The sequence below is a fragment of the Dipodomys merriami genome, unplaced genomic scaffold, assembly GCF_024711535.1.
Source record: "Dipodomys merriami isolate MVZ:Mamm:240054 unplaced genomic scaffold, mDipMer1.0.p SCAF_4, whole genome shotgun sequence".
NCBI classification, from domain to species: Eukaryota; Metazoa; Chordata; class Mammalia; order Rodentia; family Heteromyidae; genus Dipodomys; species Dipodomys merriami.
This window is the reverse complement of record NW_027205603.1, coordinates 80,852,633-80,869,313: the sequence shown is the minus strand read 5'-3', so window position 1 is coordinate 80,869,313 and position 16,681 is coordinate 80,852,633. Positions and strand designations below refer to the sequence as shown.

General features: G+C 45.8%; 1 protein-coding gene and 1 long non-coding RNA gene across 13 annotated transcripts in view; one reads left to right on the top strand and one right to left on the bottom strand.

The window, feature by feature from the left end:
- Zhx2 (zinc fingers and homeoboxes 2) overlaps window positions 1-16,681 on the bottom strand; it is a 123,514-nt gene that overhangs the window by 35,102 nt on the left and 71,731 nt on the right. The gene's annotated exons all lie outside the window — the stretch shown is intronic.
- LOC138805975 (uncharacterized) overlaps window positions 1-16,681 on the top strand; it is a 49,584-nt gene that overhangs the window by 11,242 nt on the left and 21,661 nt on the right. For 3 of the 9 annotated variants that reach the window (XR_011365691.1, XR_011365698.1, XR_011365693.1), the window contains exon 6: window positions 4,235-5,432. The exons of 3 other annotated variants lie outside the window; for them this stretch is intronic. This is a non-coding gene — a long non-coding RNA (uncharacterized lncRNA). Of the gene's footprint in view, window positions 1-4,234; window positions 5,433-16,681 lie in introns of those variants that run through there. 3 more of the 9 variants (XR_011365695.1, XR_011365692.1, XR_011365697.1) reach the window with 3 other exon arrangements.

The following is a 16,681-nucleotide window of genomic DNA, read 5'->3' as shown; positions in this document are numbered from 1 at the left end:
TTTCAAAAACTTGTTGGGCTGGAGTGTAGCTCAGTGATAGAGAATTTGCCTAGTATGCATGAGGTCCTAGGTTTGCTCTTCATCATCGTGATCAGAAACAAAAACATGACAGAAATGAAAATGTTGTTGGAGTTAACTCTGCCTCCATCTTGGGAGCATTATGAAAATTAATTGGTATCATGTCTCCAGATGCTATATTTACCAAATCTCATACTGAAATGGGGATTAGATGAACTGAGTCACTACTGCTCTTCCAGAATTTCTTTCTTTCTTTTTTTTTTATTTGTGGCTTTTGGGTCTTTTGGGTATTTTTAAAAATAGATTTCTTCAGATTTATTTGTTTGGTGTTCACCCAGTTCCTTGAATCTGAAGGTTTACGTTAAATGTGGGGATATTTAAGCCATTACGGTATTCCCTATTCTACCTTATCCCTCACCCATTATTCCTGGGTTTTGCTCTATATGGATTAGTTATTCATGGTCAGTGGAGCTAATGGTTAAGTTTTAAATTCCACACCATTCTGATAGTGTGATGGAACTTGGTAATATCCTTGTCTATCCTGCCCAGGACATGCACTGCCATCTTAGCTAGCTGTGCTAGCATGCTGTGTATGTTACCTGCCTGGTAGCCACTCAGCAGCCACTGAGACGTCAGCTGGGCCTCTATGGTATGGAATTGCTTGGATGTGGAGTTTGGAGCTCTCTATGACTTCAGACATCCATGGAGGGGAGGTCTTGGAACACGTCTTCTACAGGTAAAAGTGGGCTACTTTCTTGGAGTAGATTTTCAGCCATTATCTTTTTTCTCTCAGTCTGGAGCTTTGATGCCATGATTGTCAAATCTTCTGTCCTCCAGATCCTGAGTTTCTGTTAGTTTTAGTTGCTTTATACTATTTACTCTTTGTTTTTCAGATTGTATCATTTTTTAAGTGGCTTCTATCTTCAAATTCAATGATTTTTTTCCTCTGCCATTTATTTATTTATTTATTTATTTATTTATTTATTTATTTATTTATTTATTTATTTATTTATTTATTTTTACAGGTCCTAGAGCTTGAAGGCTAGGCTTCAACACTGTCCCTGAGTTTTTGTGCTCAAGGCTAGTGCTCTACTACTTAAGCTCCATTTCCAGCTTCTTGTGGTTAATTGGAGATAAGAGTCTCATAGATTTTCCTGCTTGGGCTAGGTTGGAGCTGTGATCCTCAAATCTTAGTTTCCTGAGTAGGTAGATTATAGCTGACCCACTAGCCACCTGACCTGTCTCAACTACAGTCTGATTCCACAGACACCTTGAGATGTGCAGTTCAAGGCTTGTGAGCGTTTTCTGACTCTTCCTCCTCCTCCAGGAAGCAGGGAACTGTCAGAGTTGCCATCCATCTCCAAAAGGAGGCTTTGTGGTTCTAAAGGGCCAGGCACATGCATGCTCTCACATATACACAGCGCATGCATATAGAGAGTGGCAACATTCTAGCAGATTGTCATCACTTCTGCATAACCCTCTGCTTCCCATGTGTGCAACATGTCCATATTAATGGGCGTGGTACACACTGCCTATTTTCACAAATATGCATCCTCAGGAGTGAGAAGGAAAAAAAATACCTAGCTGACCAATCGTGTTTTCATAGGTATGCTACCTGAGAAAGATGCTGAAATCTACAAAGTGGCTTGGGTGGTTTTCATTTTTTTTTAAATTATTAAGCCAATAATACCGAGCATTTCTGTCTAGGGCATACCTCATGATAGTGCAGTACAAATGATTAAACGTTGGAGAAATCATGCTAAATACAAGTTGGAGAAATCATGCTGAACTAATGTACAAAGTATGGAGAAATCATGCTAAAATAATGTACAATGTTTGGTCAACTTAAAAAAAACTGCTGTGTATAGAGCTACCTCATTACACTCCCCCTCCCCACCCCCACCTCATACTTCTGGAAAAGTGGAAGAAAGTACCAGGGGGGCATCCAGATTGTAGGGGGTGAGAAATACAGATCCCACCTACATTTGCCAAGAACATGTCACTTGGTGAGTTTTCGGTAGGGCCTGGGGAATCTGCATTTTAATCCATTTCCAAGCTGGGCATGCAGGAAGAGGGCCTAAAACCTTCTCAGCGCACAGATTCAGAATGTGCTTCTAAACTAAGCAGAAAGAAACTAACCAACTCTCCCCTAACAGGCTGCTCTCTGAGAAAAAAAAATCTCATAAAATCGAGTTAACTGCTGAACAATGCTTCCTCTTTCAACCCACTAGTCCACGTGGATTTGGGGGCAGCTTGGCTGGGGAGGTTTCCTCCGCTTCAGCACTGGTGATGCTGTGGGCTGGCTGATTTTGTTTGTCACATGCAAGTATCCTTGCACTGTCTGATGCACAGAAGCACAAAGTCAGAAGACACCCGAGATATTGTCCCACTAGATACTTGTCTCTGTGATAGTCACTGTCTCCAGACATTGACACAAAAGTCATCCAGACTTGAGAACCACTGGGATAGATGTGGACTTTATTCACTTGGACAGACGTATCCAGTCTCAACCAGATCTAGAAGATTTGCCTGAATCCCACTACTGACACCAAATTACTGGAAACTCAGGTCTCCACAGTAAAAAAAAAAAAATGCTGTGCTAGGAACTGTCTGTGGCCCTGGAGCCCTCAGATTTGTGTGCTGAGTCCCCATCCACCAGAGGCCCAGGCTTTGCTTAAAATAAGAAATGAAGGAACGTTTTTGTGAAGGGAGGAAAGCAAAATAAATAGCCTGCAGCCTGGCATGAACCCACTTAGGCTGAACTGCAAATCCAAGGGTATGTGTGGGATCAGACATCTGTCCTGGGACAAGCCAGGTCACTAGCAAGTCACCTGCATGGGTCACTGAACTGCATCAACATAGCTAAGGGGCTTCCTCTGTGCTGGGCACTGCAGAAGTTGGAGAAGGAGGAAAATGGAGTATGGATGAGTCTTTTGCCTTGGGGCTTAGGTATATTAGGAAGTACTAGATAAGTACAGAGCCAGCATGATGTGTGAATTTGAACTCCCATTGTCTGGGTTCAAATCTGGCTCCACTAATATAGCAGTTGCTACTTTGGGAACGCTGCATGACTTCTCTATGCCTCAGTTTCCTCAGCTGGAAACTGGGGATAGAAATGGTACCTACTTCAAGCAATTATTTAGCAAGTGCACATATATAAGGAGCTTAGAGCCATAGCTGGGTCATAGAATGCAACTGTTGTGGATGTATTAGCCCAGTGGTGAAGATCACGCCTCTCAGTTAGGGGTTCAAATCCCAGTTCTGATTCTGCTGAACATGGGAAAGTGATATAATGCCTTTGAGCCTTATCCCCTAGCATGATGGGAAAAATAAGATGAGATTATTCCTGAGATGGCCTCTGGGCACAGAATGGCACGTAAGCTATACTGATGAGATTTGAGTTATAAATAGATTTATGCCCAGAGGCCAGAGACTACTTTATTTGAAATGAAAAAGAATTCCAAGGTCGGCCCTGGTAACTTACACCTATAATCAATCCTAGCTACTTAAGAAGCTGATGGCTGGGGAGTGAGGTACAAAGCTAGCTCAGGCAGACAAACCTGAGACTCTTATCTCCAATGAATCAGCAAGAAACTGGAACTGGAGCGTGGCTCAAGTGGTAGAACACTAGTCTTGAGTGGAAAAGCTAAGGGACAGTGCCCTGGCTTTGAGTTCAAGTCCCAGTACTGACACAAAAGAAAACAACAAGCACAACAACAAATGGATGCATTCTGAATATACCCGAGTCTCTGCAATCAGAAGCCAGATGTGAAAGGCACAAGTCACATTATTTAAAAACTGGTCTCTATCATCATCCTCTCTCTTCTAGAGACCTTTATAAGGGGGAAATTGTGTGGCAGAGATGTGAATGAGATGTATGATAAGCTGAAGGCTACGGGAAACTTCATGTCTCTGCTAAAAACCAGAATAAACTTGTGTACTTTGATTGTTCATTTACATCCTTCTTAAAAAAATTTTTTTTAAAGGCTAAATTTGACATGTGAGTCAACAGGCTATGCACGGGCTCACCTAGTGACAAACCTGGCGTTCGGCAGCGGGGGCTGGGCACGATCACGCTGGCACGCTTGCTTTTGCTAACACCACTTTAGTTTTGTTTTTTCCCTCCAATTTGCATGAAGCTGCCTGCATCATTGCCACCTCGGGTAAAACCTCTCTGTATTAGTCGCTGCCTACTTAAGATTCATTGATTTTGCAGGCGAGTCAGGAGACTGGGAAGCGGGGTAGGAGGTGTGACTGTGGAACTGGGTTAAGAAGAGCCAAGCCACACACTCGCAACCAGGTAGGACAAATGCAGCAAAAAACCCATGACAGTCTTCCTCTATGGGGCAAAGATGGAGGACTTTAAGGGGAGGTGTTTCTGAGGGAGGCCATAAATAGATACAACATTTTTCCACAGTCTCAAAGGGCCTGTTCTTTAAATTTCTCTCTGTGTAATTATAAACCATCCCTGATGGGCTTCAATGGAAAAGACAATATGGCGTATGAGCTTCAACCATTAATATGCGTTAATTGACAGGAGTGGGCAAGAAAGGCAGTTAACCTGTTTGTCTGGGACTGGAAACGCTGCCAGGATTGAGAAGCAAAATGAAATGGGCGAGTTAGGAGTGTGGTAATATCTATGCAGGACTGAGAGGACGGTAGCTGGGGGTGGGGGGCGATGAACAAATGTACTTTTCAAAAAAGATGCATTCCCAGCTCTTAGGAAACTTGGAATCTATGAATATGCAGATGAGGACAACAAATATGCAGATGAATCCATGAATATGCAGATGAGATCTGGAGTTCCAAGGTCCAGCTGGGTGCCTTGGTCCAGGAGGGATTTAATAATAGGTGGCTGAGTGAATGTGACTGAACCACTAGCCCTGGATGCCAGGTCTGCAGCAACATTGTGATGATCTCCAGTCAGGGTACATGGGGCATAAAACCATGGCTACAACCAAAAGAGCCAGGCGAGAGGCGAAGCAGGGCGGGGAACAGAAGCCTGCCTGTGGGTGTGTCTTAGGAATGGCAGCTCCCAGCTGGATGACTGTGGCAAGTGACTTGTCCTCTCTGAGCCTCTGGTTTCCTTCTCTGTAAAATGGTAGGCGGAGAGTGTCTACCTTCTAGGTTCTGTGAACTACTAAGGAGTTAATCCTGGGAAATGCTCAGCCTCACACTGGACTGCAGAACTCTGGAAGCATTAATGCTATTTATACTTCTTGTTTCATAAACTATCTTTCAATTCAATTGCCCATTGTAATTGTATTATTTATTTGTTTGGGTTTAATTTTTTTGAGTTCTTTATATATTCTAGATAGTAATCCCATGTTCAATGAATACCTGGCAAAGATACTTTGCCATTCTGCCCACTGTCTCTTTATTTTGATAATTGTTTTAATGTGTCTTATTGTCATTCTTCCCCTCATTTTCTGAGCAAGTGGATTCAGAAAATCATTATCTATGCCTGTAACTTCAAGTGTTTTCTTATAGTGCTTTCAGTATTTCAGATTTTATATAAAGATCTTTGATTCATTTTGGGTTCCTTCTTGAAAAGGGTGAGAGATAGGGTCTAGTTTCCATCTTACATATTTTCTCATCACTATTTGTTAAAGAGGCTGTCTTTTCTCTAACATGTTTTTGTTTTGTTTTTAGTTGTGAGGCTTGAACTCAGGGCTTGGGTGCTGTCTCTGAGCTTTTTAACTCAAGGGTAGTACTCTACCACTTTGAACCACAGTTCTACTTCTGGTTTTCTGGTGGCTGATTGGGGATAGAAGTCTTATGGACTTTCCTGCCTGGGCTGTCCTTGAACCATGATCCTCAGATCTCAGCCTCCTGAATAGCTAGGATTACAGGCATGAGCCACCAGAGCCCAGCTGCAACATGTATTTTTGACATCTTCTGGAATATCAGGTGGCTGTAACTATGTGGACTATGATACTTCATGGAGACTAGAAGTGTCTATTTGGTGCCCTGTTGTATGATTTTCTGACACTGAACAGTTAATCTTGTCATCATGATTAGGATGACCATCTCCTCCTCCACACTACCACCATTATGCCAATTCTTTTTTGGGTGGTTTATGAGAATGACAAAAGCTTTGGAACAAAGATGACTTTGGCTAATAATTCCTAGCTGTATAACCTTGGGCAAGTCCCTTCACCTCTATGAGATTGTTTCCAGTAAAAATGTATACAAAGCCCCTAGAAAATCATGTTGCATAGTGGAGATGGTATAGGCTGTGGCTTTTTTTTTTTCTATGTGGATACAGCTGAGTTAAGGTCCTACAATGTCTCATCCACTTGAAGGGGATTCTCTGCCATGATTTCTCCTGAGAATTCATGTTTCAGGGTTGAGCAATAATGCTGGAAGGTCCAAGCTAAAATGCAGCCTTCTAGTGATAGGCTCAGTGCATCTAGCAAGAAGGACAAAGATGTCCTGACACACTATGACTATACGGCTCATCCTTCTGGCCCCCTGCCAGTTATTTGGCTACACAGGGTTGACTGGGCCAGAGACAAGGGGCTCATCTCAGAGTAAGGAAATACAAACTCTGTTCTTTGTCAGGAAGAAAAGAGACTCCTGCCATTGTGAGGTAACATCTGGGCATGCTCACCCAGGCCTGGGCTTTCCTTGCTCCTTTGACAATCTACTTCAGTAAGTGGAACCAAAATTGCCCCATTAAATTTCTAATGCCACATTAGAAAACAACAACAACAACAACTAAACAAGCAGACAAAACAAAATAATAACTACCAAAAAACCCCTCTCAGGCTGAAAGGGATAAATCCAAAACCAAATAGTGGGTTACAATGTTTTCCAGAAACAATTAAGACTTGATTTTTCAGACCGAGAAATGCAATCACCAGAGATGGTCTTAAAATCACAGGGTTTTGTACAGTTCTTCGGAGAAGAAAAACGCTGCTTGAAAGCATTGGAGGGGGGTGAGAGTTACCACCATGTCACCCCCTCATCCTCGCAACCACTTCAGTCTCATCGCAACCCCATGTGGTGGGGATGGGTCTTCTTTCTACTTTCTGGGTGACACTCTCAGACATGGTGGGGGGAGCTTGGTTTGGTAGCGGAACTAGTCAGTGAAGAGCTGGAATCCAACCATGATTTATAACTGCACCAGTCCTACCTCTCAGGATCAAGAAGTATATGTAGCATGCCCTGGCTCCTTTCCATGATACTTGGGGTATTGGGGTCCATCAGTGTACAAGAGGCAGCTCTTGCTGGCACAGGTTCTGAAGTGCATCTTCATCACCCAAACATCTGGAAAGCCATGATCACCTCAAGCATTCTCCTTCTCCTCATTTTGCAACTATGGGCACTGAGACCCAGCAGGATAAGAAACCTTCCCTCTGAGATGACACAGCTAGTGAACCCCACAATTGGAACTGTGGCCATTGTTGCCGCATTCCAGATACTCTTTCTCCCTGTGACATGAAACCAACTCCAAGCCCAGTGGGGAAAGCTTTAGACATTTGCAGAGCTCCCTCAGTATTTCCTAAAGGAGAGAGTGAAGGTCACAGAGCAAGGTTTGGCTTCAAAGCCAGATGGGTGGCCCTGACTCCTGGCCCAGACCTCTTAACCCTGGTGCCAGGGTCTACACGATTGCCCTTAGCACTGCAACTCCTTGTCAGCAAGGAGCTTGTCTCTTTTGGTTCATGGGTGTAGCTCAGCATGTTGCATAAAAGTTGGCATTGATATGTGCTCAATAAAGATACATTAATATATAAATAAATAGATTTTAAAAAATCACCTCAGACTCCACTACAGGACTCAAATGAGAACCGGTAGGCATCATATAGAACCAGTGTTCAAAACTGCAGGGGCAGTTGGTTCTTCATATCTACAGGTTCTGCATCAAGATTCAACTAACCATGAGCCAAAAATAATTTGGGAAGCAAACCCTGCATCTGTACCCATCACCAACAAACTTTGTTCTTGTTACTGTCTCAACAATTCAAAATCAGAACTACTGACATAGCTTCTAGATTGGACTCGATATTATGAGTGGTATGCTCATTTAAAAGTACATGGGCAGGCACCAGTGGCTCACACCTGTAATCCTAACTACAGAAGAGGCTGAGCTCAGAGGCTTCTAGTTCAAAGCCAGACTGGGTGGAAAATCCAAGAAAGTCTTCTATGCAATTGACAGCAAAAGGCCAGAGGCAGAGGGGTGGTTCAAATGATAAGAATGCCTGCCTTGAGTGAAAAAGCTAGGCAAAAGCACCAGGTATTGAGTTCAAACCCCAGTACCAGTGCACGTGCACACACACACACACATACACACACACACACACACACACACACACACGCGCACACATATACACGCGCGCACACATATACACACACAGAGTCAAAGCAAAGCAAGAATCTGTATAAAAGTTCCAGAGTCTGCCCAGGGAGAACAGAAGCACACACACGCACACATATACACACACAGAGTCAAAGCAAAGCAAGAATCTGTATAAAAGTTCTGTATAAAAGAGTCTGCCCAGGGAGAACAGAAGGGCTGTGAGACTTGGGCTGTTGGATCTAATGGGTATTTCTGCCCCCTCACTGCATTCTGCACCTTTGAGAAGCATCTCAGAGCTGGCAGGGTTCTCCACCTCTGTACTTGCCATGGACCCCTCCTGTCAGAAGAGAGTGCCAGGCTGAGACGGAGTGCCCAGCTGTGCTATTACCCATGATAATAGCAGTCCTAATGAATTGTAGGCTGATGAATCACTGATTACAGGGGAGAAAAAAATTTCCAAGAGAGCTGATTGAAACCCTTAATAAAGCTTATTCTTAGGGAAGAATCTGGCTTGTTAAGGGAGGGCTGGGGTTGCCAGGATCTCATGGAAGAGATTGTAGGTGGTTCTGATGGCCACATGGAAGAACAGTTCACTTCTCCATGCTTATCTCAGTCAAGAGTATCTTTGACACAATATCAGAGCTGGGGGGTACCTTAAGGGACGAGATGGCGTCTACATCATACCTCTGTGCACCTCAACACAGCATCCACGGCCAGGGTGAGCTGTGTGCCTACACCTATGACACAAGCAGTCTGGGTACTATTGCCAGGAACAAGTAAACAATCAAAAGAGCAGAAGGAGATGCCACAGAGTGACAGCACACAGATTTGTTTATGCATTGCACCTACCAAAGGGCTTCTAGAAATTGATTGGTGAAACTTTAGCCATGCAAAGCCAGTCATGCTGGAATGAATCCTGGTGGTCAGTCTTCCTGCATCACATCTCCTGTAGTGTTTCTGAACAGAAGCCAGCTCCCCTTATAAGCGGGCATCACCCCCTGGTGTCCCTTCCCCAGAAAGCTGCAGAAGTGTCACCTAATTTACTTGCAAATGCCCTTGACAGCGCTCATGCTCCCTTGTGATGTGATTACTATCGGCCCTTCAATCTGCTACCACCTGTACACCTCCTGCAACAGAAGGGGAGAGCTAGGGGGAAACCAATGTCAACATTAATTGTGATTTAATGCAGTTCACTGGAGACCACCCTGGGGAGAGGGGTGAGGGAAATCAATTGGAGTGATTGAAAAACAATATGAGAATTTAAAGAGGCTATCGCTGAGATCCTCTGGAATGAACAGGGGAAAATGCCTCTGAATTTCCTGTGCCCAGATCGATCAAGGCTGTTCCTGATTCAACGCTGCCGTGTAGGGCAAACATCTCTGGAGATCAGGCCCCGTGTCAGGCACTGGGCCAGATGTGGAAAGGTAAAGAGGTGATTGGGGCAAGAAGCCAGCCTTCACATCCCTGAGTGTGTGGGGGATGGGAGGGGCGTGTCAAGATATCAAGATGGAATTGAAAATGGAAAGTCAGAAAAGAGGGAGGACAGTCACCTTACAAAGGAAGAGGACCTTTCCCATATCAAATACTTGGTTCTTTGTATATTAGTTTGGTCCTGATCATGAGGGAAGGTAGCCAGGTCTGGCTAGCGCCATATTGGCCACATGGTGCATGGTAGGGTCTGGTGTCTTGTCTTCATGCTGGGAAGGAACCTTCCCCCACCAACATCACCTGTCTCCCAGGTAATGGCTGTGCCTGGACCCCCGGAGGCAGGGGCAGGCACTTGGCTGATAGGTTACTGAATCTGTCAATATAGTGCCTGGGACTGGGAACTTCCTGAGGATCTGCCCCCTGCGCTGACCTATTTAGTCCTGGACCAGCCTAGCCATGGGACTCCATGCCACGAGTGTCTCTGTGATCGTGTCCTGTGTCCTGTCTCCTGGCTCATCTCCAGTCATCATGGCGTTCCAGTTCAGCTCTCCATTGGAGCTTAATTGGCTTGTTGGTATTGTTCTTGTTATTTCTTTCCTCTTTAGCATGTTTCCTAGCTGTGTTATGTGTGTTTGCGTGCTGCAGGCCTTTGTAACAACTGGCGGCCTGCAGCCTGTTAACTATATATTAAAGAAACCAATATTCTATATTTTAAAATGTGGCTTCTGGGATGCTTTACCTTATAACAATCAGAGGCCCTCAGGAATTAGGTGGCTCAGGGCAGTTCATTCTAGCACCTTCCATGATGTAAAGGGGCTGCCAATGTGTTTCTGGGTTTGGTATGCAGCAAACTCTATTTGCCAAACCCAGGGCAGCTCTTTAGACCAGGGATTCTCTTTCCCCTGCCTGGGCCTGGGCTGATCAAGGCTGAAAGAGAGTATCCTGGAGAAGGTGGTGGAGCAGGGCTCCTGCTGTGGGGCTTGTGAACCCCTCCCATCCAGGAGGTTACCCCAGGACCGCCCAGGGTGGGAGGAAGGCTTCCCATGCAGCTGGCAAGGGCTCAAGAAAAACAGTGGTCAGCTTGTCATACATTGTCCCAGGATGAGCGCTGGCAGGAAGGGCAGAAGGTGGTAACTCCCACCAGAAGTGACCCAGACATATCCTGGGGAGCAAGATCATGGCTGCCTGGGAAGCAGTGCCCTCCTCTCCCCCCTCCCCCTCCCACCTCCCCCCCCCTCTCCCGCCAGTCTGCAGCCACAGGCAACCCTGAGGCTCTTGGACTTCTGCTCACCTCCTTCCAGAATCTACTGTTTGTTCTTTCTTTTTCCTGTCTACTTCAGTAAGGTATGCATAGCTAAATGACATATAGGTTCTAATGTATATTTGTGTGTATTATATGCATTTGTGGTGTTATGTATTTCTTCTTTCTATCCACTCACATCCTGTCATGCACTCATATTCTCTCTCTCTCTCTCTCTCTCTCTCTCTCTCTCTCTCTCTCTCTCTCTCTCTCTCTCTCTCACACACACACACACACACATGCATGTACATGCACACACACTGATAGTATACAGGATCAGGTACACTGGCCCAGCCCTGGATCTTGCCTTTGTTACTGTGATTGTGAAAATGTAACTAAACTTCCAAGTCTCCATTTCCTTGTTTTATAAAACAAGAATAGCCAGGCGCTGCTGGCTCATGCCTGTAATCCTAGCTACTCAGGAGGCTGAGATCTGAGGATCATGGTTCAAAGCCAGCCTGAGCAGGAAAGTCTGTGAAACTCTCATCTCCAATTAACCACCAGAAAACTGGAAGTGGTGCTGTGGCTCAAGTGGTAGAGTGCTCATCTTGAGCAAATGAAACTCAGGGACAGCACCCAGCCCCCAAGTTCAAGTCCAAGGACCAGAGGGGGCAAAAAAAAAAAAACCCAAACCAAACCAAAACTAAACAACAATAACAAAAATGGAGGATAATAAAAAGGCCTTGGTGGGGGGTGGCGAGGGAGATGGGAAGGGATGGGAAGGGGAAACAAAGGAGGAGGCAATACTGCTTGATAAGAAAATGTACTCATTACCTTGCTCAGGTAATTGTAACCCCTCTGTACAGTATTTTCACAATTAAAAAAAAAAGAATTATTAAGACAGAAAAAAAATTAAGTGGGCCTTCCTGTGGTGCAGTGATTGGGGAATGATTCCTGTCTCCAATACTTGTCTACGTGGACGGGAGTGAGCCTGAGTTCTCCAGGTTCTCCTCTTGGTTCTGGCGTAGCCTCTCCGTGACAGGGATGTCTGTCAGCCATTGCCATGATTAAAACAATTTCCTGTGCTATCATATTGTTTCACTTGAAAATTTTTATGGGCTTAAAATTTTTAAATGTTTTAAATTTTAGAGTTAAAAACAGGCAGCAGTACAGAGTGAGGGGCTGTGTATCCCCTGCTTTCCAGCTCCCCACCCCCACCCCACAGTTTCTCCTTTTTTTTCGGTTGTGGGGCTTGAACTCTGGGCCTGGGCACTGTCCCTCAGCTCTTAGCTCAAGACTCGTACTCTACCACTTGAGCCACAGCGCCACTTCTGGCTTTTCCTGCTTATGTGGTGCTGGGGAATTGAACCCAGGGCCTCATGCATATGAAGCAAGCACTTTACCACTGAGCCACCTTCCCACCCCAAGTAGTAGTATTTTTTTTTGTCAGTTGTGGGGCTTGAACTCTGGGCCTGGGCGCTGTCCCTCAGCTCTTCAGCTCAAGGCTAGTGCTCTACCACTTCAGCCACAGCACCACTTCCGGCTTTTTCTGCTTATGTGATGCTGAGGAATCGAACCTAGGGCCTCATGCATGAAAGGCAAGCACTCCACCACTGAGCCACCTTCCTAGCCCCTCTCCTACTACTGATGTCTTGCACTCGTGTGGCACATCTGTCACAACTGAGGCACCAATACTGATGTGTGATTGCTCGTGGAAGTCCATGGTGTATGTTAGTCTCTCCACGACCACACAGCATCCTGCATCCCTAACAGTATGGAACAGAATACTTCACCAGCTCCCCAGTGTTGCCTGTACTTCATGTTGTGGGGCTCAGATAGGGGACAGACTTTTGAGACCCATGACTCCTATGAGCAGCGGGCACTAAGGATTCCTCCATATTTTCACCACCACAGATTTGTTTTTTGTTTTTTCTTCTGAGCCTGGGGACTTGAACTCAGAGCCTGAGTGCTATCTCTGAACTTCTTTTGCTCAAGGCTAGTGCTCTACAACTTGAGCCACAGCCCCACTTCTGGCTTTTTTGTAGTTGACTGGAGATAAGAGTCTCATGGACTTTCTTGCTCGAACCATGACCCTCAGATCTCAGCCTCCTAAGTAGCTGGGATTATGGGTATGAGCCGCTGATGACTGAACCACAGTTCATTTCTTTTTATATCTGAATAACACCCCAGTGCAGGGGTGCATCTGTTTATCTGCTCATGCATTGAAGGATCTTTTCTTTTTTCTTCCAAGTTTTAGCACATATTGCTGTTCGTGTCATTTTTTTACCCCTCCCCCATCTCTTGCGCCAGTCCTGGGGCTTGAACTCCACTTGGGTACTGACCCTGAGTTTTTTTCACTCAAGGCTGATGTTCTTCCACCTGAGTCACACTTTCACTTCTGGCTTTTTGATGCTTACTTGGAGATAAGGAGGCTCTCCTGCCCACACTGGCTTCGAACCACAATTCTCAGATCTAAGACTCCTGAGTAACTAAGATGATAGGTATGAGCCACTGGTGCCTAGCACTTTTCTCCTGCCCCTCTCCCCCACCAAATTAGTCCACTTTTCAGAAACCTGGGTCCAAATACTAGATGTGTGCTTACTGTCCCTGTATCAGTATCAGGTGTAGATGTCAGTGGTGTCTACACAGCCAGTGTTCCAACCATGAGATCCTTTTTGTTCTGTTTTGCTCCTTGTTTTGTGAGCCTCACTATGTAGTCTTGGCTGGCTCTGCTCTAGTGATCCTCCTCCCCCAGCCTCCCAAGTACTGTGCTTATAGGCATATATTACCATGCCTTGGTAGATGGCGGGATTCTGAAAATAGGCTCAGAAGGGATGACACCTGATGTTGGATGCTGGAGGTGCTCTTTATTTTTTAAATATTGTTATTATCGTTAAGTAATTGTACAAAGAAGTTGCCATTCATCCAAGCAGTTTATAAATGCAGTGCATCTTGATGAATGCCAACCCTTTCCACATTCCCATCCCCCCCTTCACTTCTCTTAATTTTAGGTTACGTGTTGAATGTATTGACACTTAACAAAGCAGTTCATGTGTATACAATGCATTGATCTGTGTTGTCACTGCAACATCTTTACCCCCTTCCCTTATATTTCTTAATTCCGTGGTATAGACAATGAAGTCTTGCCTGCATTCTCTGCCTTTCCCCTCTTCATTCTTCTACCTCTCTCCCCATGACTCCCCTCTCTCCTCGTGCCCATTTGCTGGCAATACTTTTAAGTCAGTGTTTCTCAGCCTTGGCAACAGATATTTGAGGCTAGATAGCTTAGTAGCCTGTGGTTGTGGGCAGGATAGGATGGCTTGTCTGCAAATGGCATTTTGCTTCAAACTGTGGCAATCCAAAATGTCTCTAGACATTTTCAAACATCCCTTCTAGAGGGGGTGGTACCCCCTCCTCCTCATCCCTTCCACTGCCCAATACCCCCACACTTTACCAGTGTGGTTCCAGTAAGAACCTCTAGTGCCCTCCAAACTATCTGACAACCATAGCACAGGAGAAGCGCTTGCCTATATGGACAGTAGGGAGGAGCCTACAGTTCCCCACGAGCCCCCACGTTTCACTCTTGCTGAGTGTGTTTGCTTGATCACAGTCAAATGCTGTACACTGCCTCTGGCTTTTCCTCTAGAGAAGAGAGATTCAATATCTTGAAGTGATGATATTTCAACCACCTTGCCAAAGATCATTCTGCCTCCCAAACCACACAGTCCGGCGACTTTCCCACATGCTAGAAAGGTCCTCAGTAGTGGGGTCACAACAGGCTACCCCCTGCTCTTCCACTCATCCCGATCCATCCATCAGTAGTTCCAGTCCAGCCCCACCTTTCCGATCCTCATCCAGCCACCATTGCCTTTTGCCTGCTTTCCTGCCTTAACACAAGTTCTCCAACCGTCCATGTTTTTTTTTTTTTTGGGGGGTCCAGTCGTGGGGCCTGAACTCTGGGCCTGGGCGCTGTCCCTCAGCTCTTCAGCTCAAGGCTAGCACTCTACCACTTGAGCCACAGCGCCACTTCTGGCTTTTTTTTTTTCTTTTTTCTTATGTGGTGCTGAGGAATCGAATCCAGGGCCTCGAGCATGCAAGGCAAGCGCTCTGCCACTGAGCCACCTTCCCAGCCCCCGTCCAAGTTTTTTAAGAGCTATGTCCTAACTTGTCGGATTGTGCCCCTCTTTATTGCCAGTGGCTTCCCAGGCTTGTTTGAAATTCCAAAGCAAGCAGACAAATTTGCATGTTGCAACTGCTTGGCCCTGACCTCCACCTTCTGAAGATGTCTTTAAGTGGACATCTCACAAGTGGACATCTCACAGGATGGACATGGAATGCCCCAGGAAGGTAGGAATGGGCCCAGTGCAGATGCCACCCTAGATGCCCTTGGTCTACTCGCACACCTCCCCTCCCCCAAGCCCAGATTCTACAGCCAGCATGACACCTGCAGTGCGGCTTTACTGCTGCTCCTTTGCTCAGATCGCACCTGATCACACGCACAAGCCGTGCTTCTCCAGGGCTATCCAAAGGGCAGGAGACCCGGCCCACATGCGGAGGAGAGGCGAGGCTGGCCAAGGGGACTCTGACCCGTTGACAAGCAGGAGCCGGAAGTCAACACATTCCTTCCTTTCTCTCCAGCTCACGGCTTTCCTGAGACACAGTACTTCCCGTTCTCTCACCTTGCTTGAAAACACCCATCTGTTCCAACATGATGGATGTTATTAGACAATACTGTGCATGTTGCCTTTGCTCCTGTTTCGTTTCAGCAGTGACAAAGGGTAGGCGATGTTAGAAAACTTGGTCCATTGGAATGGAACTGTATAGGCATGTCCAAAGCACACACATCCCTCAGAAGTCTGCTGCTGCCTCAGTTTACCCAGTCACTCCACTTGTAGCTGTGCTACATTTTGACTCTCTTTCTAATACTCCACAGTAACCCCTTCCTGACTGATGAAGTCCAGTACAGTACATTATATTATTTGTGTATTTCTATATTTGTGTAACATGGAAAGCTATACTACTGCTCTTATTATCTGAGGGTGGTTATTATTATTATTTTTTTAATAATAATATTATTATAGTATTATGTCCCTAATCACACTTTTCCCATAGGCCCATAAGTCTGGGTGTACAAATCTGCAAGCGAGATTCTTTGGGTGTGGCAGCAATGGGCTGGAGTTTCTCAGGAAGTGACGGGGCCACTGATGGACTAATAATGTGTGTGCAGCACTGCTTTTGTCCCTCTCATTTCTGTTTCCCCTCACTCTGGTTCCTGCCTCGGTCAATACATTCTCCCACTCCTCATCCGGGCTCCCTCCCTTTCCTGTTCCCTGCTTCCCCCCCATAAAGCGTGAATTGCTCTGCCTCAGCCTCGGATCCATGAGACCATGCAGCTGCAACTGCAAATGAGGTGCAATTTGGTGAAGATGACAGGGCAGAAGCCTGAGCAAGGTTGAAGTGTGGTGGGGGAGGAGAAGTGGACTGGGGAAAGGAGGCTGGAGAGGAAGGGAGGGCGTCGCCAGCCCTGGTTTGGGAAACAAGAGAAAGGAGGTGAAGTGTCAGTCCAAGTACAGTGAGAAAGCATGTGGTCATGGTTCCTAAGATGGACATGATATGTGAGTATGTGTGTATGGGTGTGTGTGTGTGTGTGTGTGTGTGTGTGTGTGTGTGTGTGTGCGCACATGTGCTGGGGC